Raw genomic sequence first — 27,926 nt, forward strand, 5'->3', positions numbered from 1 at the left:
CCAGGAAGGAGTCAACGTTCCTACAAAACATAGGCCTTTTGTATGTCATTATTCATTTTATTAGGTCTAGAATTAATTTACTAGATTTAATCGTAGGAAACATGGCTAGCAACGATGAAGGACAGGGTTGAAACGAATCATATGCGGATGCGGCTCAAATGAGTTAGGGTTCATGTAAGGGTGTGGAAACGAATCAAATTTCTAAGATGAATCATAAAACGAGTAAAATTTGACCACTTATTTCACTTTATAGTTGGATAATTGGAATATCCGCTACCACTTTCCACCCCTAGGTTTATCAAATTAGATGGTAATTAGGGTAGTAGTTCCTAGGTACTAATTAGTTAGTAAGAACTTGTTGCTATTTTTATTTATAGTAAGTTTATTTTTAGTAAGAACCAGTTGAATTAATAGAACTAGTTAGTAAGAACTTGTTGCTATTTTTTTAGTTAAAGCAATTTTTCTCGCGTCGACGTGGACGATGCCTATCCCGCATCCTCGTCGTCAAGTCGGCGGAGGACGACACCTGTTTGACCAGATGGGCCATGTCCGGGACTGGGCTCCGCCGGGGTGGTACTGGGAGGCGCTACCTACCGGGGGGCGCAGGTTGGTGAGGAGCCAGCCTGTCGTTGACCCGAACCTTCTTTGGTGGCGGTCGCATGGGCCAGTGACGGTCCAGAGGCTCGAGGACTCCGCGGAGGTGGTGCGTCACCGTGTCAGTGAGGAGGACGCGCACGTCCGTCGCTACTTGTTTGCGTTGGAGCACAGGTTCTCCAATACCTGGCAGGTTCTCCAGGGACCTCACTGGAGCTATGATCCCGTGATGGTTCCTTCTCTGTGGTGTCCACCGCCCGCGCCGATACCCGTCGTGTGCTAGGGTTTTAGTTGTATTAGTGATGTTATATGTATGACACTATTTGGGATGTATTAGTGATACTATTCGATGATGTACGGACGCATGAGATGATTTACTTTTGCTTATTGAATGCATGCTAATTTGAGTCCTATAATACATTTTGAAATGTATATCTTGTGTTGCTCAATATCCAAGTGGCCGGTCATGTTTGCAGGTTACACCTCCGAGTGGCCTTTGTTTTGCTGGAGTGTTGATTCATTTCCGTTCCGGCAAATTTCAGGCGCTCGATATGTCCTATTTTAGCAAAGGTCATGCCGGATTTTTCCGTGAATTTTGGCATGACTTGTGCCAGAATATGTAGGAAATATCTAGTGCCCCGGATTTGTGTGTTGAGTATCCTGGTAGTTGTCTTTGATCGATTTTCAATTAATGTTTTAACTATGAACATAGGAAATGTCTGATGACGAAAAGGATTCCGGTATTTGCAAATACTGCAAAGACGAGCGCGGCCTGTGCGACGGAATCTTCCTAGATGATGATAGGAGCTTCAGCATCAAGCTGGACGAGAACTTCGAAGTGGATACAGTAAGTCACAACGACAAGTCTTTTTTCGTAATTAAGCATGACATCTGCTTCATTTGCTTTAACTTATATTTTTTTTACTATTGTACTAGCGTATCCCCTGCCATGCAAGAGTTTTTGTATTTGATAAGATAGGTTTCAGTCATACTATGGAGGTAAAGAAAGTTACTTGAAGACCGACATGGTTATATTTTCCACGCAAAATTATACAATTCAGACGACTACACCTATTTTGGATGCAAAACATGGCGAGCACTATGCAAGACTTATGCATTTGAGCCTGATATGGTTATCACCTTTGATATTCGTCCGGAAGATGATATTGAAGGTAATACCGACATCTGTGTCGATGTGCAGACGCCTCCAGTTATACCATTATGTAAGTTTCTCAACCATATTTATGTCTTTGATATTGTTTATTCAAAAATAGTTGACAACTAATTTGTATTGTCAGCTTATTTCGGTGCAAGCAAACATATCCAGGGCTTGGTAGACAGGACCTACTACTGTCCCGAGGCTGAACTCAACTGCGGGGAGCTAAGTCATTATGTTTCATGGCTTGAGGATCTTGATACTGTCAAGACAAATTTTCTTCCTGCATTTAGAAATGTTAGTACTGAAAATGTGCGACCAATAGTGTTCGTAATGAACTACGGTCACATCTATTTAGGAAGGATGGTAAGATTTTTACTATTTGTCCTCAGTGCATCTTTTCCATACATTATTTTTGAAGCTAAACTTCATTGCTAAGTATGTTACCATACGATGTTCTTCAACAGGGACTCCCGATGAATGTTGTGCCTTATGAGATCAAGACTAAAGGTACCATGAGTATTATTAGCCTACGGCCAAGATATCCTACAGATTACTTTAGTGCATTCAAGATTAGCGACGGATGCTTAATAGTGCAAGACTGGACCAAATATGTGATGGGGGAGCGCAGAGAAGTACTAGGGGGCAGCAAACAGATGCGCTACCCACGATTAGGAGACATGTTCATCTGCATGCTCCAACTTGATCAAGGAGGAGAGCTACACATGTTTTATGTTATTTTACCTAAGAGAGAGCAGCAGGAGTGATTAGCTAGCTAAAAATGAGTTTGAGGATGATGATGTGCTACACTATTACTATGATGATAAAATAGCTAGTGTTGGTGGTAATGACTATGATGATTATTATTAGCTAGCGTTAGTGGTGATTAAATAAATACTGTTGGTGGTAATGACTATGATGATGATTAAATAGCTTGTGCTGGCGGATTAGATTCAAGTGGAGGCAACATATGGTGCACATCGAAAGTACTACTAGTCCAAACTAGATCAAGTTTGGATTAGTAGTATACTTTTGACATGCACCACATATTGCCTCCACTTGAACCTAATCCACCTTCATTTGACACACTGTTATGGACATAATGATGTAAACCTCATAACTGGTATTGTACCAATATTTGTCCTATGGCGCATAAATACACTAAAAATAAAAATAAAAAATAATACTAGTAGCGACGGCGAGAAAACACGCTGCCAGTAGTTACATTAGCAGTAGCGCGTGCGGGCACGCGTTACTGCTAAGCAATAGCTGTAGCTCCTTATTAGTAGCGCACCTACCCGCGCTACTAGTGAGCACAAAACCCGCGTTGCTGCTAGCCTTTTCCCTAGTAGTGCCATCTCTTCACCAAACTAGTCCACCTATACAATTTACCATTGTATTGGGTGTGTTGGGGACACAAGAGACTCTTTGTTATTTGGTTGCAGGGTTGCTTGAGAGAGACCATCTTCATCCTACGCCTCCTACGGATTGATAAACCTTAGGTCATCCACTTGAGGGAAATTTGCTACTGTCCTACAAACCTCTGCACTTGGAGGCCCAACAACGTCTACAAGAAGAAGGTTGTGTAGTAGACATCAAGCTCTTTTCTGGCGCCGTTGCCGGGGAGGTGAGTGCTTGAAGGTATATCTTTAGATCTTGCAATCGAGTCTTTTAGTTTCTTGTTTTATCACTAGTTTAATTTATAAAATAAAACTATAAAAAAATGGAATTGAGTTTGTCTCATACACTTCACCTTTTTAATATCTTTCGTGAGTATGATGGAAAGGATAATTGTGCTCAAGTGCTAGAAGAAGAAATCTATAAAATGTTTGGCACTAAATATTTGAATGATGAGCATGATTGCAATGTTGTTAGTATGAATTCTTTGAATATCCATGATGCTAATGATATGCAAAGCCACAATCTTGGGGAAGCTATGTTTGATGAAGATAATATTTTTTGTCCCCCAAGTTTTGATGAGCAAATTTATTATGATGAAAGCATGCCTCCTATCTATGATGATTATTGTGATGACTCGTATGCTTTAAAGAATAATGATAACAATGAAACTTGTCATCTTGATTTTAATTTTCAATCACAGGATAGTTATTTTGTTGAGTTTCCTCCCACTATTATTCATGAGAAGAATTTTGCTTGTGTGGAGAGTAGTAAATTTTCTATGCTTGTAGATCATGAAAAGAATGCTTTAAGTGCTGGTTATATTGTTGAATTCATTCATGATGCTACTGAAAATTACTATGAGGGAGGAATATATGCTTGTAGGAGTTGCAATAATATCAAGTTTCCTCTCTATGTGCTTAAAATCTTGAAGTTATGCTTGTTTTGCCCTCCTATGCTAGTTGATTATTGTTCCCACAAGTTGTTTGCTCACAAAATCCCTATGCATAGGAAGCATTTTAGACTTAAATGTGCTAGTCATATTCTTCATGATGCTCTCTTTATGTTTCAATTCTTATCCTTTATGTGAGCATCATTGAAATCATCATGCCTAGCTAGGGGCGTTAAACGATAGCGCTTGTTGGGAGGCAACCCAATTTTATTTTAGTTCCTTGAATTTAGTTCCTGTTTAGTAAAAAATATATTTCATCTAGCCTCTATTTAGATGTGGTTTTATGTGTTTAATTAGTGTTTGTGCCAAGTAGAACCTTTGGGAAGACTTTGGGAAAGTCTTGTTGATCATGCTGTCAAAAACAGAAACTTTAGCGCTCACGAGAATTGCTTCCATTTTTATTTGGAGAGTGCTATTTAGTTAATTATTTTTGAAGATTATTAATAGATAAATTCTTCAGGTCCAGCAATTTATTTGAGAATTTTATGAGTTCCAGAAGTATACGTTTGATCCAGATTACTACAGACTGTTCTGTTTTTGACAGATTCTGTTTTTCATGTGTTGTTTACTTATTTTGATGAATCTATGGCTAGTAAAATAGTTTATAAACCATAGAGAAGTTGGAATACAGTAGTGTAACACCCTCGATGGGGCTACTTTCCCACGTGTCGAAGCACGACTTAGAGACATAACCGCATTGAAAGCAATGTCACAAGTGAGGTAATCTTCACACAGCCCATGTAATACATAAGGGAAAGAGATACATAGTTGGCTTACAATCGCCACTTCACACAATACATGAATATAACATTACATCAACCAGATACAATTAAGGTCCGACTACGGAACCAAAATAAAGAAGACTACCCCAAATGCTACACAGATCCCCGATCATCCCGACTGGGCTCCACTACTGATCAACTAGCACGAAACAAAACAAAGGACAAGATCTTCATCGAGCTCCTCCTTGAGCTTGGTTGCATCACCAGTACAGTTTCATCGACACCTGCAAACTGGTTTTGGAAGTATCTCTGAGCCACAGGGACTCAGCAATCTCACACCCTCGCGATCAAGACTATTTAAGCTTATGGGTAAGGTAAAAGGTATGAGGTGGAGCTGCAGCAAGTGACTAGCATATACGGTGGCTAACAACGCAAATGAGAGCGAGAAGAGAAGGCAAAAGCACGGTCGAGAATCTATAATCAAGAAGTGATCCTAGAGCAACCTACGTCAAGCATAACTCCAACACCGTGTTCACTTCCCGGACACCGCCGAGAAGAGACCATCATGGTTACACACGCGGTTGATGTGTTTTAATTAAGGTCAACTTCAGGTTTTCTACAACCGGACATTAACAAATTCCCATCTGCCCATAACCGCGGGCACGACTTTCGAAAGTTCAAATCCCTGCATGGGTGTCCCAACTTAGCCCATCACAAGCTCTCACGGTCAACGAAGGATATTCCTTCTCCCAAGACATTCCGATCAGACTCGGCATCCAGGTTACAAGACATTTTGACAATGGTAAAATAAGTCCAGCAACACCGCCCGAATGTGCCGACAAATCCCGATAGGAGCTGCACATATCTCGTTCTCAGGGCACACTCAGATGAGACTAGCTATGAGTAAAACCAACCCTTAAGTTTCCCCGAGGTGGCCCCGCAGGCAGCTCAGTTCGGACCAACACTCAGAGGATTACTGGCCGGGGGGTTAAAATAAAGATGACCCTTGAGTCCGCGAAACCCAAGGGAAAAAGAGGCTAGGTGGCGAATGGTAAAACCAATGTTGGGCATTGCTGGAGGAGTTTTATTCAAGGCGAACTGTCAAGGGGTTCCCATTATAACCCAACCGCGTAAGGAATGCAAAATCCGGGAACATAACACCGATATGACGGAAACTAGGGCGGCAAGAGTGGAACAAAACACCAGGCATAAGGCCGAGCCTTCCACCCTTTACCAAGTATATAGATGCATTAATTAAATAAGAGATATTGTGATATCCCAACAAGTAAACATGTTCCAACAAGGAACAACATCTCCATGTTCCAACAAGGAACAAACTTCATCTTCACCTACAACTAACAACGCTATAAGAGGGGCTGAGCAAAGCGGTAACATAGCCAAACAACGGTTTGCTAGGACAAGGTGGGTTAGAGGCTTGGTTTAACAATATGGGAGGCATTATAAGCAAGTGGTAGGTATCATAGCATAGGCATAGCAAAAGAGCGAGCAACTAGCAAGCAAAGATAGAAGTGATTTCGAGGGTATGGTCATCTTGCCTGAAATCCCGCAAGGAAGAAGAACGAGTCCATGAAGAAGACAAACGGACGTAGTCGAACGGATCCTCACAAACACGATGTTATCGGAACCAACCCGAAGAAGCAACACCGGAAAGAAGCATACAACATAGTAAACAAACAACACATGGACATGGCATGATGCACAACCAAGTATGATGCATGTCCGGTTTAATGAGGCATGGCATGGCAAAATGCACAAACAACTCTACAAATTAAGTGGAGCTCGATATGCAACGGAGTTGCATATTGAAGAAAACACCACATGACTAATTTAGTTCCCTCTCGTTTATGTACCCAACAAGATTAAATGTTGTTAGCATGGCAAGAGGTGAAGCATAATGAAACTATCTATCTAGGCAAGTTTAAATGAGGCCGGAACAACAAAACAACAAGTCCGGAAACTCCTCATGTGCATAATTTTGGTAATGGTACTATTCTGCCCTAAACACAATTTTAGGGTTGTTAAACATACAAGATGAATGCACCATGTTAAACTAGGCATTTTTCCACCCCATTTACATATAAAGATTATTAAATTCCGAGTTACGGTTATTTAGTTATGAATTAAAGCATTTTAGCATGGCATAGGAGCAAATTAAAGCAAGCATTATTTTAAGCATTTTAAACATGGATGAAAGTGGCATATTATTAAACTAGATGAAATCTTAAGAATCTTTCATATTTAAAGTTTTTACATATGATGCACGGATTGAGAGTTACGATATGCATGGACTAGAGGGGCTATATTGTAAAAACTGCAGTCTCAGGATAAATGGACAAATTCGTAGCACACAGAAAAAAAACAACTATGGGCTGAATCTAAGAAGAACTGGGCTGCTCACCGCGGGCCTTAGCAGGTCGGCTGGCCTAGCGGATCTGGCGCGGCTGCTAGGTTTGCGCGGATGGGCCAAGGGTAGGCTGGGCCTTGGTCAACGCGACCACGAAGCAGGAGAGGCAGGGGATCGAACCGCTGTTCAGCTCGAGCCTGAGCAGAGCAATGGTGGCGGCGGTGGCTTGGCAAGGCGGGTCGCCGGGGGGGGGGGTCGAGGAGGCAAGGAGGAGGCTGAGGCCGAGCTCCAAAGGTCGGATCTGGAGCTGACTCTCCGTTCCTGGCGTCAACGGCGGACTCCGGCGGCACCATGGCATCCTGCAGAACGGGAGGGAGAGAGCGATGAGCTCGGTAGGCAGGGAGAAGAAGGACGGCAAGGTCGGGGCTCACCATGGCAGCGGTGGTCGCCGGCGGGAGGCCAGACGGCGGAGACGGCAGGAACGCGAGGGAGGGAATCGGGGCTCTCCCGATCCGGATCGGAGGCGGCGGCGCGCACGCTGGAGCAGGCAAGGGATCCAGGGCGCTGGACGGGAGGTGGCGGCTCGGGCCCATCTCGGCCCGGGACGGGCTGCGGATGGGCCTGGCAGGGCCAGGGCGGTGGGAGGAGGTGGTTGGGCGCCGTGGCACCATGGGAGAGGTGGAGAGCGCCTGACCCATGGCAGCTGGCCAGTTGGGCGGCGCCAAGTGGCACTTGAGGGGTTGGCCGGCGCCGGATTTCGAGGAGAGGATGTGGGAGGCGGCTGGAAGATGATTGGGGGCACGGAAATTTAGGAGGGGGGGTAGGTAGCTGCCCAAAATGGAAGGGGAGAAGGTTTATATAGGGCAGGTTCTAGGGTTAGGGGGTTTAGGGGGTTTTCGGACCCTCCGATCGCGATCCGATGGCTCCGGTCATGAGGATGGAGTAGGTGGGCTGCAGGATGAGTGGAAATGGGCTGTGTAGGAGGGTTAGGCTGAGAGGGGAGAGGAGAGATGCAGTACGGCACGGTTTCTGGAGACCGAAAACGTCCGACGAAAAGACCGACTACTATTGCCGCTATATTTATCCGTTGGGGTAACAAACGATCTCTGAATGCAATGAAATTTGACAGGCGGTCTATCTACACTATAATAAGACCACACGCCAACTTTCATCCCATTCCGAGAATATTTTCCGGCCACTTATAAAATAATATTTTGGACATGTCGCGGGCGCGTGCAAGTGTGTCTGGGCTCAGAACGGACAACGGACGGAACGAGGAGACCGGGACGGATGCTAGTTTTGAAAACATGATGATGCAATGCGGATGATGACATGGCAAGATGCAACATGCAAGCGAAAGATAAGGCAACAACAACGAATAACTGGAAGACACCTGGCACATCGGTCACGGGGCGTCACAACACTCCACCACTACGAGAGGATCTCGTCCCGAGATCTAGAATGGCACCGGAGGGAAAAATGGAAGAGAGAGAGAGAGAGAGAGAGAGAGAGAGAAAAGGTAAAACTAAGTTGCTCCTTTGACAAACGAGTGAAACCAAAGAACCTTGAATAGGTTAAGACATTTCGAGAAAAGAATACAACGGAGATAAATGAAGTTGAAAGCACTCCGTTAGCAAAGAGGAACAAGGAAGAACAACTTTGGGCAACACTCTGGTTGAGAAGGGATGGAAGACTTTGCAAGATGAAAAGAACTTGAGCAGAGGACACAACACTCCGGTTAAATGGATAAGCATGAAAAGGACATGATCTTAGACAACATGAGATGACGGTTGAAAAGAACAACATCGCAATGCCTCCGGAAGAAATGAAAGAATGCAAAGAAAAGAACGGAGAAGAAAACAACATGTTCTACCTCGAATGAATTTGAGAGAGCATCCTTAAAAAGAAGGATTGAATGGAGTTGTTGGGAAATCAACAATGAAAAGAACAGGCTTGTTGAGGGCTTATGGAAAACATCTCAAAAACTTGAGGTGAAAACCTGCCACAAACGAAAACAATTGCTTGCTTGAGAGCGACGGAGAGATGAAAACATCTTTCATCACGAGAATAGGAGGAAACTTGGATCACCGGTAAACACCATAAATAGCAACATTCCCTAGGGAAGGTTTTAGGTGAAATATAACCCAAGATAACTCCAATGAAGAGATTAGTGGATTTGAGATACCTCCTTCTTAACAACATGTGAATCATGAAACATGAACTCAAATTATCAAGAATGACTTAGTACCACTTCCAATGATACGGAAGAAAGAATTGCACTCTGGATTACAATATGAAGAAAGCTTGAGCTTCTTAGAAAAGAATCTCGATGAAAAACTTGAAGAAGGAATTAAATCCTTTATGAACCATCATGTAGAACCTTCATGAGGAACTCCCTTAAACAAAAGAATGATCAAACAGAAGGAAAGAGAAGTTAAAAACACAAGGTGAAACCTTGTAATGGTTTAGATGGATGTCCGTGATAAAATAATTGCGAGACCTTGGAACTCTTGGAAAAGAAAAGATACAGCCTCTCGAACCGAGAATGTGATATGATGAACCTCCGGAATAAGGAATTGAATTCACTCGATGAAAGAAGAATAAGAATTACATTATGCTTATCCTTCACAAATTAAATTGATGACAACCAATGGATTTGGCACACTACTTATTCTCGTAGAAGGGATTACGAGTGATATAGCATAAACTTGAGAAGGTCTTCAACGAACCACCGGTAGGATTGGGAAGAAACGAGTGAATTGATATGATAACGTATAAAGAGGGATCTTGAACGAACCACCGTAAGAATTGAACACGAATGAAGTAAAAGGATGAATCACCGATAAGAATAAGCAAATGAACGAACATACTTGAGACAATCTAGATACATGAGAACGAAGAGATCACGAATTGATTAGAGATCACTTGAACGATGCACCGGTAAGATTGGAGAATGATAACTGAAAGCTGAGAATGAATAAACCTGAATTTGATGGCCTTCGGAGAATCAAACTGAAAATACTCTGAATTACTCCGGATGGGTGAAAAGAAATTCTCACAACCGAAATAATTATGGGATGATGGCAGAGAATGGGGTAAGATTTAAAAGAAACTCTTCTTCGGTCTTCAAAATCTGAGAATGACGATGAGAAACACCACCAAATTGTTGAGATACTCCGGGATGAAAAATGGAAGGTTGAGCCAATGATGAAAAGAATTTAACCGATCTTGGAGAAAGACATTTGACTGATGATAAATCATTCTTACGTCAAACTTTAGAAAAGAATTTGAGAATAACTCCGTAAAAATTAGAAGAGTCAGGTAAAATCCTAGGAAAAGACCTGTGGGTTAGGACCTACTGACAAGAAACACCGTTGAAAAGATTTAAAAGTGATATTGCGCCGGTTGAGTTAAATGACTTGAAAGAGATAACAACCTCAAAATAACTTGAACGAATCGGGAATGAAAACGTGAATCTTCTGAGATATCTTCAGCACTCCAGAACAAATGGATGGCGAGAAGTGAATGATTATGAGGTGCACCGGCATAAGAAAAGCATTGGACAAAAAGAAAAGACAATGCTCAATACCGAAATTTGAATTGAATCCACCGGAGAAGGAAAATGAGTGAAGAGTGACGAACTTGAGGCTCCGTTAGTATCTTCATGAGAATCACCGGATAAGAACATTCAAAGACAAGAATGAAGAGTCTTCACATGAATAAAATGGATACTTTAATAAGATATATGTGTCCTTGAAGAAAAAGGGTGGGAGGGAGGGAAAACAAAGTCAACTTGAATACGGATGAAACGAACAACGTTGTTGAAAAAAAACTGAGATTGGATCTTGCGAATGTTGAAATGATAGGATCATCTTGAAGAGAATCACACCGGTTGAATAGAATTGACATGACAAACTCGATGATCGAGAAGGATTAGTATCACATAAGAACATGAGAATACCGCTTAGGCAAGGTATGGAATCAACATTTGTCTCTAAAGCAACTCGAATACCACAACTCAAAACAAAACAAAGGATTGGCTTGCAGAATAAGCCGGAACAAACATATGATAGAGATTTCATCCGAAGTTTTCGTGGTGGGGCCTACACAGGCTCGATCATACAGCACCATCATGTACAAGGCAGTGCACATGGCATACGAAGCGTCCCCAAGTCGGCATAGCCAAGGACTCTTTAAGACACAACGAGACCACTATAAAACCAACCGTGGATAGGCGGACCACTAGACGTCGAACCCCAATTTCATATCATACATCTTTCGGAAAGATATCCTAGGAGCTACTTGAATTCACACTTATAAACTCTCGAAATTTTCTGGTTATGCAATCAGGTGTTGGGGATACAGGGGAAGCATAATATCTCACCCAGAACTAACAAATCTTACATCCAGCTGTATCCATCCTTCAACACATAACCAAGAAACCTTCGAAAATCGTTTACCTCAACCTTCGAGAAGCATCCGTTATACGAGTTATGGCAATACTCCTGAACTCCCGCCCCAGTATTGGGTGCCGTCGAGGTTATCTCACCAACAACTGCATAAAAGAGATTTTCGATGTCGGTGAGACTAAACTCAGGTATTCCAGAACTGCAACGATAAAATTGTGATGACAACACCTCAGAGCTCAACTCCCCGGGACACTGCCACAACCCCTAAATGTCAGGAGGCACCAAGAACAATGTTCTCGTCACAAAACCATCGGAACGATTCCAAGATACCCGCGTGATCCTAAAAAATTTTAGTGAAATTTGAGAAGAGAAGAGTCAAAACTCTACGTAGGATGCCTCACCAGAGTGATGAAGGGACCGAGGAGTAAAAAGAAGTCCTAACTCTCCGATATATATAAGTCCTAAATGACTCAAAACATTTCTAGACTCAATAACGTCAGCGATTCGATCAAGCAGGGGGCTCCTAAGGTCGGGGAAGGCTCTGATACCAACTTGTAACGCCTTCGATGCGGCTATATCTCCCACGTGTCGAAGCACGACTTAGAGGCATAACCGCATTGAAAGCAATGTCGCAAGTGAGGTAATCTTCACACAACCCATGTAATACATAAGGGAAAGAGATACATAGTTGGCTTACAATCGCCACTTCACACAATACATGAATATAACATTACATCAACCAGATACAATCAAGGTCTGACTACGGAACCAAAATGAAAGAAGACTACCCCAAATGCTACACAGATCCCGATCGTCCCGACTGGGCTCCACTACTTATCAACTAGCACGAAAAAACACAAAGGACAAGATCTTCATCGAGCTCCTCCTTGAGCTTGGTTGCGTCACCTGTATGGTTTCATTGACACCTGCAAACTTGTTTTGGAAGTATCTGTGAGCCACAGGGACTCAGCAATCTCACACCCTCGCGATCAAGACTATTTAAGCTTATGGGTAAGGTAAAAGGTATGAGGTGGAGCTGCAGCAAGCGACTAGCATATATGGTGGCTCACAATGCAAATGAGAGCGAGAAGAGAAGGCAAAAGCACGGTCAAGAATCTATAATCAAGAAGTGATCCTAGAGCAACCTACGTCAAGCATAACTCCAACACCGTGTTCACTTCCCAGACCCCGCCGAGAAGAGACCATCACGGTTACACACGCGGTTGATGTGTTTTAATTAAGGTCAACTTCAGGTTTTCTACAACTGGACATTAACAAATTCCCATCTGCCCATAACCACGGGCACGGCTTTCGAAAGTTCAAATCCTTGCAGGGGTGTCCCAACTTAGCCCATCACAAGCTCTCATGGTCAACGAAGGATATTCCTTCTCCCAAGACATTCCGATTAGACTCGGCATCCAGGTTACAAGACATTTCAACAATGGTAAAACAAGTCCAGCAACACCGCCCGAATGTGCCGACAAATCCCGATAGGAGCTGCACATATCTCGTTCTCAGGGCACACTCAGATGAGACTAGCTACGAGTAAAACCAACCCTTAAGTTTCCTCGAGGTGGCCTCGCGGGCAGCTTAGTTCAGACCAACACTCAGAGTAGCACTGGCCCGGGGGAGTTAAAATAAAGATGACCCCTGAGTCCGCGAAACCCAAGGGAAAAAGAGGCTAGGTGGCAAATGGTAAAACCAATGTTGGGCATTGCTGGAGGAGTTTTATTCAAGGCGAACTGTCAAGGGGTTCCCATTATAACCCAACCGCGTAAGGAACGCAAAATCCGGGAACATAACACCGATATGACGGAAACTAGGGCGGCAAGAGTGGAACAAAACACCAGGCATAAGGCCGAGCCTTCCACCCTTTACCAGGTATATAGATGCATTAATTAAATAAGAGATATTGTGATATCCCAACAAGTAAACATGTTCCAACAAGGAACAACATCTCCATGTTCCAACAAGGAACAAACTTCATCTTCACCTGCAACTAACAACGCTATAAGAGGGGCTGAGCAATGCGATAACATAGCCAAACAACGGTTTGCTAGGACAAGGTGGGTTAGAGGCTTGGTTTAATAATGTGGGAGGCATTATAAGCAAGTGGTAGGTATCGTAGCATAGGCATAGCAAAAGAGCGAGCAACTAGCAAGCAAAGATAGAAGTGATTTCGAGGGTATGGTCATCTTGCCTGAAATCCCGCAAGGAAGAAGAACGAGTCTATGAAGAAGACAAACGGACGTAGTCGAACGGATCCACACAAACACGATGTTATCGGAACCAACCTGAAGAAGCAACACCAGAAAGAAGCACACAACATAGTAAACAAACAACACATGGACATGGCATGATGCACAACCAAGTATGATGCATGTCCGGTTTAATGAGGCATGGCATGGCAAAATGCACAAACAACCCTACAAATTAAGTGGAGCTCAATATGCAACGGAGTTGCATATTGAAGAAAACACCACATGACTTATTTAGTTCCCTCTCGTTTATGTACCCAACAAGATTAAATGTTGTTAGCATGGCAAGAGGTGAAGCATAATGAAACTATCTATCTAGGCAAGTTTAAATGAGGCCGGAACAACAAAACAACAAGTCCAGAAACTCCTCATGTGCATAATTTTGGTAATGGTACTGTTCTGCCCTAAACACAATTTTAGGGTTGTTAAACGTACAAGATGAATGCACCATGTTAAACTAGGCATTTTTCCACCCCATTTACATATAAAGATTATTAGATTCCGAGTTACGGTTATTTAGTTATGAATTAAAGCATTTTAGCATGGCATAGGAGCAAATTAAAGCAAACATCATTTTAAGCATTTTAAACATGGATGAAAGTGGCATATTATTAAACTAGATGAAATTTTAAGCATCTTTCATATTTAAAGTTTTTACATATGATGCACGGATTGAGAGTTACGATATGCATGGACTAGAGGGGCTATACTGTAAAAACTGCAGTCTCAGGATAAATGGACAAATTCGCAGCACACAGAAAAAAAAACAACTATGGGCTGAATCTGAGAAGAACTGGGCTGCTCACCGCGGGCCTTAGCAGGCCGGCTGGCCTAGCGGATCTGGCGCAGCTGCTAGGTTTGCACGGATGGGCCAAGGGTAGGCTGGGCCTTGGTCAACGCGACCACGAAGCAGGGGAGGCAGGGGATCGAACCGCTGTTCAGCTCGAGCCTGAGCAGGGCAATGGTGGCGGCGGCGGCTTGGCAAGGCGGGTCACCGGGGTGGTCGAGGAGGCAAGGAGGAGGCTGAGGCTGAGCTCCAGAGGCCCGATCTGGAGCTGACTCTCCGTTCCTGGCTTCAGCGGCGGACTCCGGCGGCACCATGGCATCCTGCAGAACGGGAGGGAGAGAGCGATGAGCTCGGTAGGCAGGGAGAAGAAGGATGGCGAGGTCGGGGCTCACCATGGCAGCGGTGGTCACCGGCGGGAGGCCAGACGGCGGAGACGGCAGGAACGCGAGGGAGGGAATCGGGGCTCTCCCGATTCGGATCGGAGGCGGCGGCCCGCGCGCTGGAGCAGGTGAGGGATCCAGGGCGCTGGATGGGCGGTGGCGGGTCGGGCCCATCTCGGCCCGGGACGGGCTGCGGATGGGCCTGGCTGGGCCACGGCGGTGGGAGGAGGTGGTTGGGCGACGTGGCACCACGGGAGAGGTGGAGAGCGCTTGACCCGCAGCGGCTGGCCAGTTGGGCGGCACCAAGTGGCACTTGAGGGGTTGGCCGGCGCCGGATTTCGAGGAGAGGAGGTGGGAGGCGGCTGGAAGATGATTGGGGGCACGGAAATTTAGGAGGAGGGGTAGGTAGCTACCCAAAATGGAAGGGGGGAGGTTTATATAGGGCAGGTTCTAGGGTTAGGGGGTTTATGGGGTTTTCGGACCCTCTGATCGCGATCCGATGGCTCCGGTCGCGAGGATGGAGTAGGTGGGCTGCAAGATGAGTGGAAGTGGGATGTGTAGGAGGGTTAGGTTGAGAGGGGAGAGGAGAGATGTAGTATGGCACGGTTTCTGGAGACCGAAAATGTCCGACGAAAAGACCGGCTACTATTGCCGCTATATTTATCCGTTGGGGCAACAAACGATCTCTGAATGCAATGAAATTTGACAGGCGGTCTATCTACACTATAATAAGACCACACACCAACTTTCATCCCATTCCGAGAACATTTTCCGGCCACTTATAAAATAATATTTTGGACATGCCGCGGGCGCGTGCAAGTGTGTCTGGGCTCAGAACGGACAACGGACGGAACGAGGAGACCGGGACGGATGCAAGTTTTGAAAACATGATGATGCAATGCGGATGATGACATGGCAAGATGCAACACGCAAGCGAAAGATAAGGCAACAACAGTGAATAACTGGAAGACACCTGGCACATCGGTCACGGGGCGTCACAAGTAGGGCTAACACCAATATAAATAAAGAATGAGTTCATTACAGTACCTTGAAGTGGTGTTTTGTTTTCTTTCGCTAACAGAGCTTGCGAGTTTTCTGTTAAGTTTTGTGTTGTGAAGTTTTCAAGTTTTGGGTAAGGATTCGATGGACTATGGAATAAGGAGTGGCAAGAGCCTAAGCTTGGGGATTCCCAAGGCACCCCAAGGTAATATTCAAGGATAGCCAAGAGCCTAAGCTTGGGGATGCCCCGAAAGGCATCCCCTCTTTCGTCTTCGTTCATCGGTAACTTTACTTGGAGCTATATTTTTATTCGCCACATGATATGTGTTTTGCTTGGAGCGTCAATTTATTTTGTTAGGATTTGCTTGCTATTATTTAGAACAATGTTTTGCATCTTTTATTTCAATAAAAGTGGCATTGATAGCCTTTACTATGCCTATGTTACAAGTATACATGTTGCTGTTTGAAAACTGAAAGTTTACCGCTGTTGCAATAATTCCCTAGAAAAGTTAGAATGTGATAAAATGTTGAAACCTTTTGAATATTAAGCTCTGATAAATTTACTACAGTGGGAATTTTCTTTCATAATTATTGGAGTTAGGGAAGTATGGATGTTACAGCATTCTTTACAGACTATCCTGTTTAGGCAGATTGCTGTTATGTTTGCATTGTTTGCATATGTTTGCTTCTTTAATGATTCTATTTGAGGATAGGACTATTAAATATGCAGAGGCATTTAGTATACAATGTTGAATAATAATTTTAGTGATTTGCTACAGTAGAGTATGATAAGGTTTTTGCAATGGTTTATACTAACTTATCTCATGAGTCCTTGTTGAGTTTTGTGTGGATGAAGCTTTTGAGATTTAGGGAGACCGTGATATGAGAGGAATTAAGGAGACACAAAATCTCAAGCTTGGGGATGCCCAAGGCATCCGAAGATAATATTTCAAGAAGTCTCAAGCATCTAAGCTTGGGGATGCCCCAGTTGGCATCCCACATTTCTTCTTCAACAATTAACGGTTAGTATCGGTTGATCCTAAGTTTTTGCTTCTTCACATGATGTTTGCTATTACTAGATGTCATTTTCTTTTGTTTTTCTTGCTGTTTGAATAAAGTATCAAGATCTGAAATTATTAAATGTTAGAGAGTCTTCACATAGTTGCATAATTATTCGACTACTCATTGATCTTCACTTATATCTTTCGGAGTAGTTTGTCATTTGCTCTAGTGCTTCACTTATATCTTTTAGAGCATGGTGGTAGTTTTATTTTGAAGAAATAGATGAACTCTCATGCTTCACTTATATCCTTCTGAGAGTATTAAATAGCATGGTAATTTTCTAAAAATCCTAATATGCTAGGTATTCAAGAATAATAAAATTCTCTTATGAGTGTGTTGAATACTAAGAGAAGTTTGATACTTGATAATTGTTTTGAGATATGGAGATGGTGATATTAGAGTAATGCTAGTTGAATAGTTGTGAATTTGAGAAATACTTGTGTTGAAGTTTGTGATTCCCGTAGCATGCACGTATGGTGAACCGTTATGTGATGAAGTCGGAGCATGATTTATTTATTGATTGTCTTCCTTATGAGTGGCGGTCGGGGACGAGCGATGGTATTTTCCTACCAATCTATCCCCCTAGGAGCACGCGCGTAGTACTTTGTTTCGATAACTAATAGATTTTTGCAATAAGTATGTGAGTTCTTTATGACTAATGTTGAGTCCATGGATTATACGCACTCTCACCCTTCCACCTTTGCTAGCCTCTCTAGTACCGCGCAACTTTCGCCGGTACCATAAACCCACCATATACCTTCCTCAAAACAGCCACCATACCTACCTATTATGGAATTTTCATAGCCATTTCGAGATATATTGCCATGCAACTTTCCACCGTTCTGTTTATTATGACACACTCCATCATTGTCATATTGCTTAGCATGATCATGTAGTTGACATAGTATTTGTGGCAAAGCCACCGTTCATAATTATTTCATGCATGTCACTCTTGATTCATTGCACATCCCGGTACACCACCGGAGGCATTCATATAGAGTCATATCTTGTTCTAAGTATCGAGTTGTAAATAAATAGAAGTGTGATGATCATCATTCAATAGAGCATTGTCCCAAAAAAGGCCAAAAAAAGAAAGGCCAAATAAAAAAAGAAAGGACAAAAAAAGGAAGGCCAAATAAAAAATAAAAATAAAATAAAAATGGGAAATGCTATTATCCTTTTTTTTCACACTTGTGCTTCAAAGTAGCACCATGATCTTCATGATAGAGAGTCTCCTATGTTGTCACTTTCATACACTAGTGGGAATCTTTCATTATAGAACTTGGCTTGTATATTCCAATGATGGGCTTCCTCAAAATGCCCTAGGTCTTCGTGAGCAAGCAAGTTGGATGCACACCCACTAGTTTCTTTTGTTGAGCTTTCATACATTTACAACTCTAGTGCATCTGTTGCATGGTAATCCCTACTCACTCACATTCATATCTATTGATGGGCATCTCCATAGCCCGTTGATACGCCTAGTTGATGTGAGACTATCTTCTCCCTTTTTGTCTTCTCCACAACCACCATTCTATTCCACCTATAGTGCTATATCCATGGCTCACGCTCATGTATTGCGTGAAGATTGAAAAAGTTTGAGAACATCAAAAGTATGAAACAATTGCTTGGCTTGTCATCGGGGTTGTGCATGATTTAAATATGTTGTGTGGTGAAGATGGAGCATAGCCAGACTATATGATTTTGTACGAATAGCTTTCTTTGGCCATGTTATTTTGAGAAGACATGATTGCTTAGTTGGTATGCTTGAAGTATTATTAATTTTATGTCAATATGAACTATTGTCTTGAATCTTATGGATCTGAATATTCATATCACAAGTAAGAAGAATTACATTGAAATTATGCCAACTAGCATTCCACATCAAAAATTATCTTTTTATCATTTACCTACTCGAGGACGAGCATGAATTAAGCTTGTGGATGCTTGATATGTCTCCAACGTATCTATAATTTTTGATTGCTCCATGCTATATTATCTACTGTTTTAGGCAATATTGGGCTTTATTATCCACTTTTATATTATTTTTGGGACTAACCTATTAACCAGAGGCCCAACCCAGATTTGTTGTTTTATGCCTATTTCAGTGTTTGAAGAAAAGGAATATTAGACGAAGTCGAAACGGAACGAAATCAACTGGAGAAGTTATTTTTGGAAGGAAACACACCTGATGGACTTGGACCCCATGTCAGAAGATACGGAAGCTGCCCACAAGGGTGGGGGGCGTGCCCCCTGCCTCGTGGGGCCCCCATGGCTCCCCTGACGTGCTTCTTCTGCCTATATAAGTCCATATACCCTAAAACTTCCAGAACGCAACAAAGATCGGGAGTTCCGCCGCCAGAAGCCTCTGTAGCCACCAAAAGTCAATTGGGACCCTGTTCCGGCACCCTGCCGGAGGGGGGAACCCTCACCGGTGGCCATCTTCATCATCCCGGTGCTCTCCATGACGAGGAGGGAGTAGTTCTCCCTCGGGGCTGAGGGTATGTACCAGTAGCTATGTGTTTGATCTCTCTCTCTCTCTCGTGTTCTTGATTTGGCACGATCTTGATGTATCACGAGCTTTGTTATTATAGTTGGATCTTATGTTTCTCCTCCCCCTCTTCTCTCTTGTAATGAATTGAGTTTCCCCTTTGGAGTTATCTTATCGGATTGAGTCTTTAAAGACTTGATAACACTTGATGTATGTCTTGCCGTGGATATCTGTGGTGACAATGGGATACCACGTGCCACTTGATGTATGTCTTGGTGATCAACTTGCGGGTTTCGTGACATTGGGAACCTATGCATAGGGGTTGGCACATGTTATCGTCGTGATTCTCCGGTAGAAACTTTGGGGCACTCTTTGAGGTCCTTTGTGTTGGTTGAATAGATGAAACTGAGATTGTGTGATGCATATCGTATAATCATACCCACGGATACTTGAGGTGATATTGGAGTATCTAGGTGGGTTTTGGTTGATTTGTGTTTTAAGGTGTTATTCTAGTACGAACTCTAGGGCTGTTTGTGACACTTATAGGAATAGCCCAACGGATTGATTGGAAAGAATAACTTTGAGGTGGTTTCGTACCCTACCATAATCTCTTCGTTCGTTCTCCGCTATTAGTGACTTTGGAGTGACTCTTTGTTGCATGTTGATGGATAGTTATATGATCCAGTTATGTTAGTATTGTTGAGGGAACTTACACTAGCGAAAGTATGAACCCTAGGCCTTATTTCCACGCATTGCAATACCGTTTACGCTCACTTTTACCATTAGTTAACTTGCTGTTTTTATAATTTCATATTACAAATACTATTATCTACTATCCATATACCTCTTGTATCACCATCTCTTCGCCGAACTAGTGCACCTATACAATTTACCATTGTATTGGGTGTGTTGGGGACACAAGAGACTCTTTGTTATTTGGTTGCAGGGTTGCTTGAGAGAGACCATCTTCATCCTACGCCTCCTACGGATTGATAAACCTTAGGTCATCCACTTGAGGGAAATTTGCTACTGTCCTACAAACCTCTGCACTTGGAGGCCCAACAACGTCTACAAGAAGAAGGTTGTGTAGTAGACATCACTCTCCTTGTAAAGAGCTTGAATGACGGGTTCATACTCGTCGATGGGCACTCCACCTAGCGACGCAAGGTTGACTAGCTCAACATATTATTCCCACCAGTTGCATTGATCTTAGATCACACTCCAATGAGGAGTGAGAAATCTGATTGTGTGGCTGGAGCGAATGGTCACATTGTTATTGTAGTACTCCGTGATCCTTTGAAAAAAATTGTCCTTTGTTTGGTCGGTGCCTAACGTGGCATCGAGAGAGATGTTGACCCAAGCTTCTCACAAAGCTTTGTCTTCCTCGGTCTTGTACTTGCAAACCTACTTCTCTTCTTGTTAGTTTGGTCTCTCCGACCTCATCAACAACATTGGCATTTCTCGTCATCTCTTGGGTATATGGCATTGACATGGTGCTACTTGTGAGCTGCATTGGGATTTCTCCGAAGAGGAGAGGATGAAGCAATACATTAGAGATACGTATTTCCCTCGCTTAAGAACCAAGGTTATCAATCCAGTAGGTGAACCACGCAGAACCTTGTTAGCAGCACATGCACACACACAAAAGCAAATACTTACACCCAACGCGAACAAGGGGGTTGTCAATCCCCTTGGCAGTTATTTGCAAGGATCAAATCTCGTAGTGGTGGGTGATAACATAAATTGAAAAACAAAATAAAATAAATAAAAGTGCAACAAGGTATTTTTGTGTTTTTATATATGATAAAAGTAGACCCAGGGGCCATAGTGTTCACTAGAGGCTTCTCTCTCGAGCACATAACTACGATGGGTGAAGAAATTACTGTTGGGCAATTGATAGAAAAGCGTATAGTTATAATGATATTCAAGGCAATGATCATGTATATAGGCATCACGTCCGAGACAAGTAGATCGACTCCTTTCTACATCTAGTATCATTACTTCACCCATCGACCGCTGTCCAGCATACATCTAGGATATTCAATTAATGAAAACAGAGTAACGTCTTAAGTAAGATGACATGATGTAGAAAAAGTAAACCCAAGCAATACGAATAAACCTCATATTTTTATCCTTAATGATAATAATACAAATACGTGTCATGTCCCTTTGTGTCACCGGGACTGAACACCGCAAGATTGAACCCATCATAAAACACCACCCCCATTGCAAGAAAAAATCAATCTAGTTGGCCAAACTAAATGGATAGATTGGAGAGAAATACAATGCTATAATAATCATGAATAAAAGAATTCAGAAAAGACTGAGAGTGGTGTTTTGGCTCATAGGTGTAGATACACCTATTATATATATAACACAGTTCAATTTTTTTAAATCGAACAATAATTTCGCGTGTACATCTAGACATTCTATATTCGCACAGAAATTCACAAAGAAAGAACATTTTTGTGGCATGTATAAAAAAGATTTAAAAATATTTCCTGAATAGCTATAATCAAGCATCGAAAATTGTCTTTTTACACAAGCCACAAAAAATTCCCTTTTTAGCAAAACTTTGTGCACGAACATATAATGTCCAAATGTACATGCATGATTTTTCTCATTTTTTTACTTTTTAAAATACGTATTTAGACAATGGGTGCATCTACACCTATGAACCAAAGTGAATTTTTCAAAAAGACTTAATTAATATTCATGAATAATCTGATCATAAACCTACAATTCATCTGATCCCAACAAACACACCGCAAAAGAAAATTACATTGAATAGAACTCCAAGAACATTGAGGAGAGCATTGTATTGAATATCAAAGAGACAAGAAGTCATCTAGATACAAGCTATGAACTCGTAGGTCTGTGGTAAACTACTCACGCATCAACAGAAGGCAACAAAGATGACATAGAAGCCCTCCGTGTGATCGATCCCCCCTCCAACAGAGTGCCGAAAAATGCCTCCAGATGGGATCACGGAAGAACAGAAACTTGCAGCGGAGAAAAAAGTGTTTGGGGTGGCTCTCTGTTGACTTCCTGATTTTAGACAATTTATGGAGGTGAAATTAGGCCAGTCGGAGCCACATGGGGCCCACAAGGCATGCATCAGGGCGCGCCTATCCCCTGTGCATGCCCTGTTGCCTTGCCGGCCCCTCGCTTCTTGTCTGGTATCCCCCCAAAGCTTCTAAGGTCTCTCTTGTCTAGAAAAAATCATCAAAAAGTTCCATAGCATTTGGACTCCGTTTGATACTAATTTACGAAAAACCAAAAACAAGCAGAAAACAACAACTAGCACTTGACACTGGGTTAATAGGTTAGTACCAGAAAATGATATAAAATAGAACAAAAAGTTATATAAAACATCCAAGATTGATACTATATAGCATGAAACAATTAAAAATATAGATACGTTGGATACGTATCACATGGCAATCTCATGGAGGCAGAGCGTGTGGCATACATTCAATTCACTCATGAAAGTGGTTGAATCGCTGTTCAATTGCTTAGAGAATCTAGTGTAGGAGTTGCCTAATCCGGGCCCATATACATTCACGACCGTGCGCGGGAGCATCCGCAGACATTGATCGGGAATGCATTAAAAGTACGCCTCCACAACTGGATCCATCAAACCAAATCCACAAATCCATACCAAACTCATGCAACGTTAAAAATACGTAGTTGAACACAAGTCATCAAACTACCAAAATTTGACACATTCTACTTAACTATGAAGGAAACAACAACGGAAGAAGTTCATGCATGGTCTCCCTTGCCCTTGTCGTATTCCTTGTGGAAGTAATGGTCGAAGATGCAAAACGGATCGAGGCGAATCTGCTCACTGCTGGTTGTCCGATCCGTCCTCGTCCTCGTCCTTCTCCTTGGGAGGTAGTCCGACCATGGCATGGACCGCTCTGCTTTGCACTTCTGCCATGACATGGATCACACTCCTTCGTCACTTCATGATGATGTAGGCATGGAGGGCTTCCTCCTCGCTGCCCATGCCGGCGTGCGATTCCACTTGCTCCTCCTCGCGACCTTCGCTTCAAGGTGTGCCCGTAGCCTTGTGCGGCAAGCAAGCCGTGCCTCCTTCTCATTTCGTCTGCAAACCATGGAGGCGGATATGGCCTCCATTTTGGAAGTCGACGTCGTGGGCCACCTAAACGGTTCCACAGGCACAATGGGGTTACTTTGCGATGCGGTGGTGGTCACCGCTTCCCATGAGGCCGCCACCACTATTGGGGAATGTAGCATGCAATTTCAAAAAAATTCCTACGGTCACGCAAGATCTATCTAGGAGATGCATAGCAACAAGAGGGGGAGAGTGTGTCCACGTACCCTCGTAGACCGAAAGCGGGAGCGTTAGGTTAACGCGGTTGATGTAGTCGAACGTCTTCACGATCCAAATGATCTAGTGCCGAATATACGGCACCTCCGAGTTCAGCACACGTTCAGCTCGATGACGTCCCTCGAACTCTTGATCCAGCAGAGGGTCGAGGGAGAGTTTCGTCAGCACAACAGCGTGGTGACGGTGATGGTGATGTGATCCGCGCAGGGCTTCACCTAAGCACTACGACGCTATGACCGGAGGAGTAAACTATGAAGGGGGGGCACCGCACACGACTAAGAGAACAACTGTTGTGCTTTGGGGTGCCCCACTGCCCCCCGTATATAAAGGAGGGGAGGAGGAGGCCGGCCACCAAGGGGGCACGCCAAGGGGGGGGAGTCCTACTAGGACTCCACTCCTAGTAGGATTCGGCCCCCTCCTTTTCCTCGCTATTAGTTTAGCAGGGAGGTACCAAAGTAGTGCTTAGGCGAAGCCCTGTGTCGGTAACTTCATCATCACCGTTACCACGCCATCGTGCCGACGAAACTCTCCCTCGACCTCAGCTGGATCTAGAGTTTGAGGGACATCACCGAGCTGAACGTGTGCAGATCGCGGAGGTGCTGTGCGTTCGGTACTTGATCGGTTGGATCATGAAGACGTTTGACTACATCAACCGCGTTACTCAACGCTTCCGCTTTCGGTCTACGAGGGTACGTGGACACACTCTCCCCGCTCGTTGCTATGCTTCTCCTAGATAGATCTTGCGTGATCGTAGGCAAATCTTTTAAATACTACGTTCCCCAACAATTCCTACATATTCTATGAAGGTCTTTATCGATCAAATCGCAATAACAACATACGTTATTCCCTTTGTCATCGGTATGTTACTTGCCCGAGATTCGATCATCGGTATCATCATAACTAGTTCAATCTCATTACCGGCAAGTCTCTTTACTCGTTCCGTAATGCATCATCCTGTAACTAACTCATTAGTCACATTGCTTGCAAGGCTTATAGTGATGTGCATTATCGAGAGGGCCCATAGATACCTCTCCGATACTCGGAGTGACAAATCCTAATATTGATCTATGCCAATCCAACAAACACCTTAGGAGACATCTGTAGAGCATCTTTATAATCACCCAGTTACGTTGTGACGTTTGATAGCACACAAGGCGTTCCTCCGGTATTCGGAAGTTGCATAATCTCATAGTCAGAGGAATATGTATAAGTCATGAAGAAAGCAATAGCAATAAAACTTAACGATCATTATGCTAAGCTAATGGATGGGTCTTGTCCATCACATCATTCTCTAATGATGTGATCTCGTTCATCAAATGACAACACATGTCTATGATTAGGAAACTATAACCATCTTTGATTAACGAGCTAGTCAAGTAGAGGCATACTAGGGACACTTTGTTTTGTCTATGTATTCACACATGTACTAAGTTTCGGGTTAATACAATTCTAGCATGAATAATAAACATTTATCATGATATAAGGAAATATAAATAACAACTTTATTATTGCCTCTAGGGCATATTTCTTTCAGTCTCCCACTTGCACTAAGGTCAATAATCTAGATTACATAGTAATGATTCTAACACCCATGGAGTCTTGGTGCTGATCATGTTTTGCTCGTGGAAGAGGCTTAGTCAACGGGTCTGCAACATTCAGATTCGTATGTATTTTCCAAATCTCTATGTCTCCCTCCTTGACTTGATCGCGGATGGAATTGAAGCGTCTCTTGATGTGTTTCATTCTCTTGTGAAATCTGGATTCCTTTGCTAAGGCAATTGCTCCAGTATTGTCACAATAGATTTTTATTGGACCCGATGCACTAGGTATTACACCTAGATCGAATATGAACTCCTTCATCCAGACTCCTTCATTTGCTGCTTTCGAAGCAGCTATGTACTCCGCTTCACACGTAGATCCCGCCACGACGCTCTGCTTGGAACTGCACCAACTGACAGCTCTGCCATTCAGTATAAATACGTATCTGGTTTGCGACTTAGAGTCATCCGGATCAGTGTCAAAACTAGCATCAACGTAACCATTTACGACATGCTCTTTGTCACCTCATAAACGAGAAACATATCCTTAGTCCTTTTTAGATATTTCAGGATGTTCTTGACCACTGTCCAGTGATCCACTCCTGGATTACTTTGGTACCTCCCTTCTAAACTTATAGCAAGGCACACATCAGGTCTGGTACATAATATTGCATACATGATAGAACCTATGGCTGAGGCATAGGGATTGACTTTCATTTTCTCTCTATCTTCTGAAGTGGTCGGGCATTGAGTCTGACTCAAGTTCACACCTTATAACACAGGCAAGAACCCTTTCTTTAACTGGTCCATTTTGAACTTGTTCAAAACTTTATCAAGGTCTTCCATTTTGAGGATAGATCCTCAATTCTGACTATGCAAAAAAATGCACTCAAGTGGCTGTACCACTGATGCTAGCGGTTGTACCACTCCCTTGTGGACTGGGTAAACGCAGGCCAAGCTAGGCGGTTGTACCAGCCACATGGACGGTTGTACTGCTACCTCCCCTGCCGCGGCACCGATGGCCCTCGTACTGGGCCAACTACCACCGGAGGCGGTCTCCCTTAAGGTTTGGCCAGCGGTATAGGGTGGTGCTGGAGCGGTTGCACCGGTTATTACACTAATAAATGGTACAACTGGTGGTGAGGGTGGTTGTACCGCTTGACCCACCAGAAACACTCATGCCTTGCATGGTTGTACCGCGCAGCTGACTGTTGTACTATGCAGCTGAGCTATTGTACCACTCAGTCCTGGCAGATGGCTCATGTGACTTGGGGTGGTTGTACCGCTCTCTGGAGCAGTTGTACCGCTCCCATGTGTTTTTATGCATAATGGTTGGGTTTGATGAGGGACTATTTAAGGAGATGGATCTGCCACCTCCCAGATACCTCTTGGCCTTCTTCTCTTCTCCATTAATGCCCTAAGCTCTATTTTGCCAAATTTCTTTCTCTAGCCAATCAAACTTATTGGTTTGCTAGGGATTGAGGGAGGTCTAGATATACGTATCCACCAAAGGAAATTTGATTCCGCCATATATTTCTTGTGGGTTTTATTACTCTTGGGTGTTTGGGCACCCTAGACGGAAAAGGTCACCTTGGAGCCATGATCCATTGTGGTGAAGCTTAGTGGTGGTGTTGGGAGTCTCCAATTAAGTTGTGTAAAGAGTCCCAACCTTATTTTTAAAGGTTACAATTGCCGCCTTCAAGGGCACAACTAGTGGATTCATGACACCTTGCATTGTGCGAGGGCCTGAGGAGAATAAGGTGAATCCTTGGGGCATTGTGCCTCCACGCGCCTACGGAGGCGTACGTTCCCCAAAGGGGAGAACTTTGGAAACACATCCTTGTTTTCATCGTCTACACTTGCGGTTATCTCGTTCCTTTACTTTGAGCAAGCTTCTACCTTGTGTTTACTCTTGATTGCTTGTGTTGCTTGTTGTGCATGCCATATAGGTTTCCACCTAGTTGCATATCTATACAACCTATCTTCATTGTTGTGCCTAAAATATTTGGGAACAAAGTTAAAAATTGTTAGTCGCCTATTCGACTCCCCTTCTAGTCAACCATACCAATTCTTTCGTACGTCTGGGCTAAATAAGTTGCCATGCCTGCAGTGCATAAATTACCATGGTATTACACATAAGCTACCCGGGGTATGTTTTCAACAACTATTTCCCTCGGGTCAAAGTTACCCCACAGTTTGTACCTAAGTTATCATGTACGCGGTACATATATTATCGGGCTGTTTACACATAAGTGAACCGGGGTGTGTTTTCACAAACTTCTTTTCCTCATGTCAAAGTTATTGCAGTGTTTTATACCTAAGTTATCATGTTTGTGGTGTGTAAATCACCATGTTATATACAAATAAGTTGTTGGGGGTATGTTTTCAGATCTATGGTGTGTAAATTATCATGCTATATACACAGAAGTTATCAGAGGATATGTTTTCAACAACCCCCCCC

Source organism: Triticum dicoccoides, chromosome 6A, assembly GCF_002162155.2.
Source record: "Triticum dicoccoides isolate Atlit2015 ecotype Zavitan chromosome 6A, WEW_v2.0, whole genome shotgun sequence".
Taxonomy (NCBI): domain Eukaryota; kingdom Viridiplantae; phylum Streptophyta; class Magnoliopsida; order Poales; family Poaceae; genus Triticum; species Triticum dicoccoides.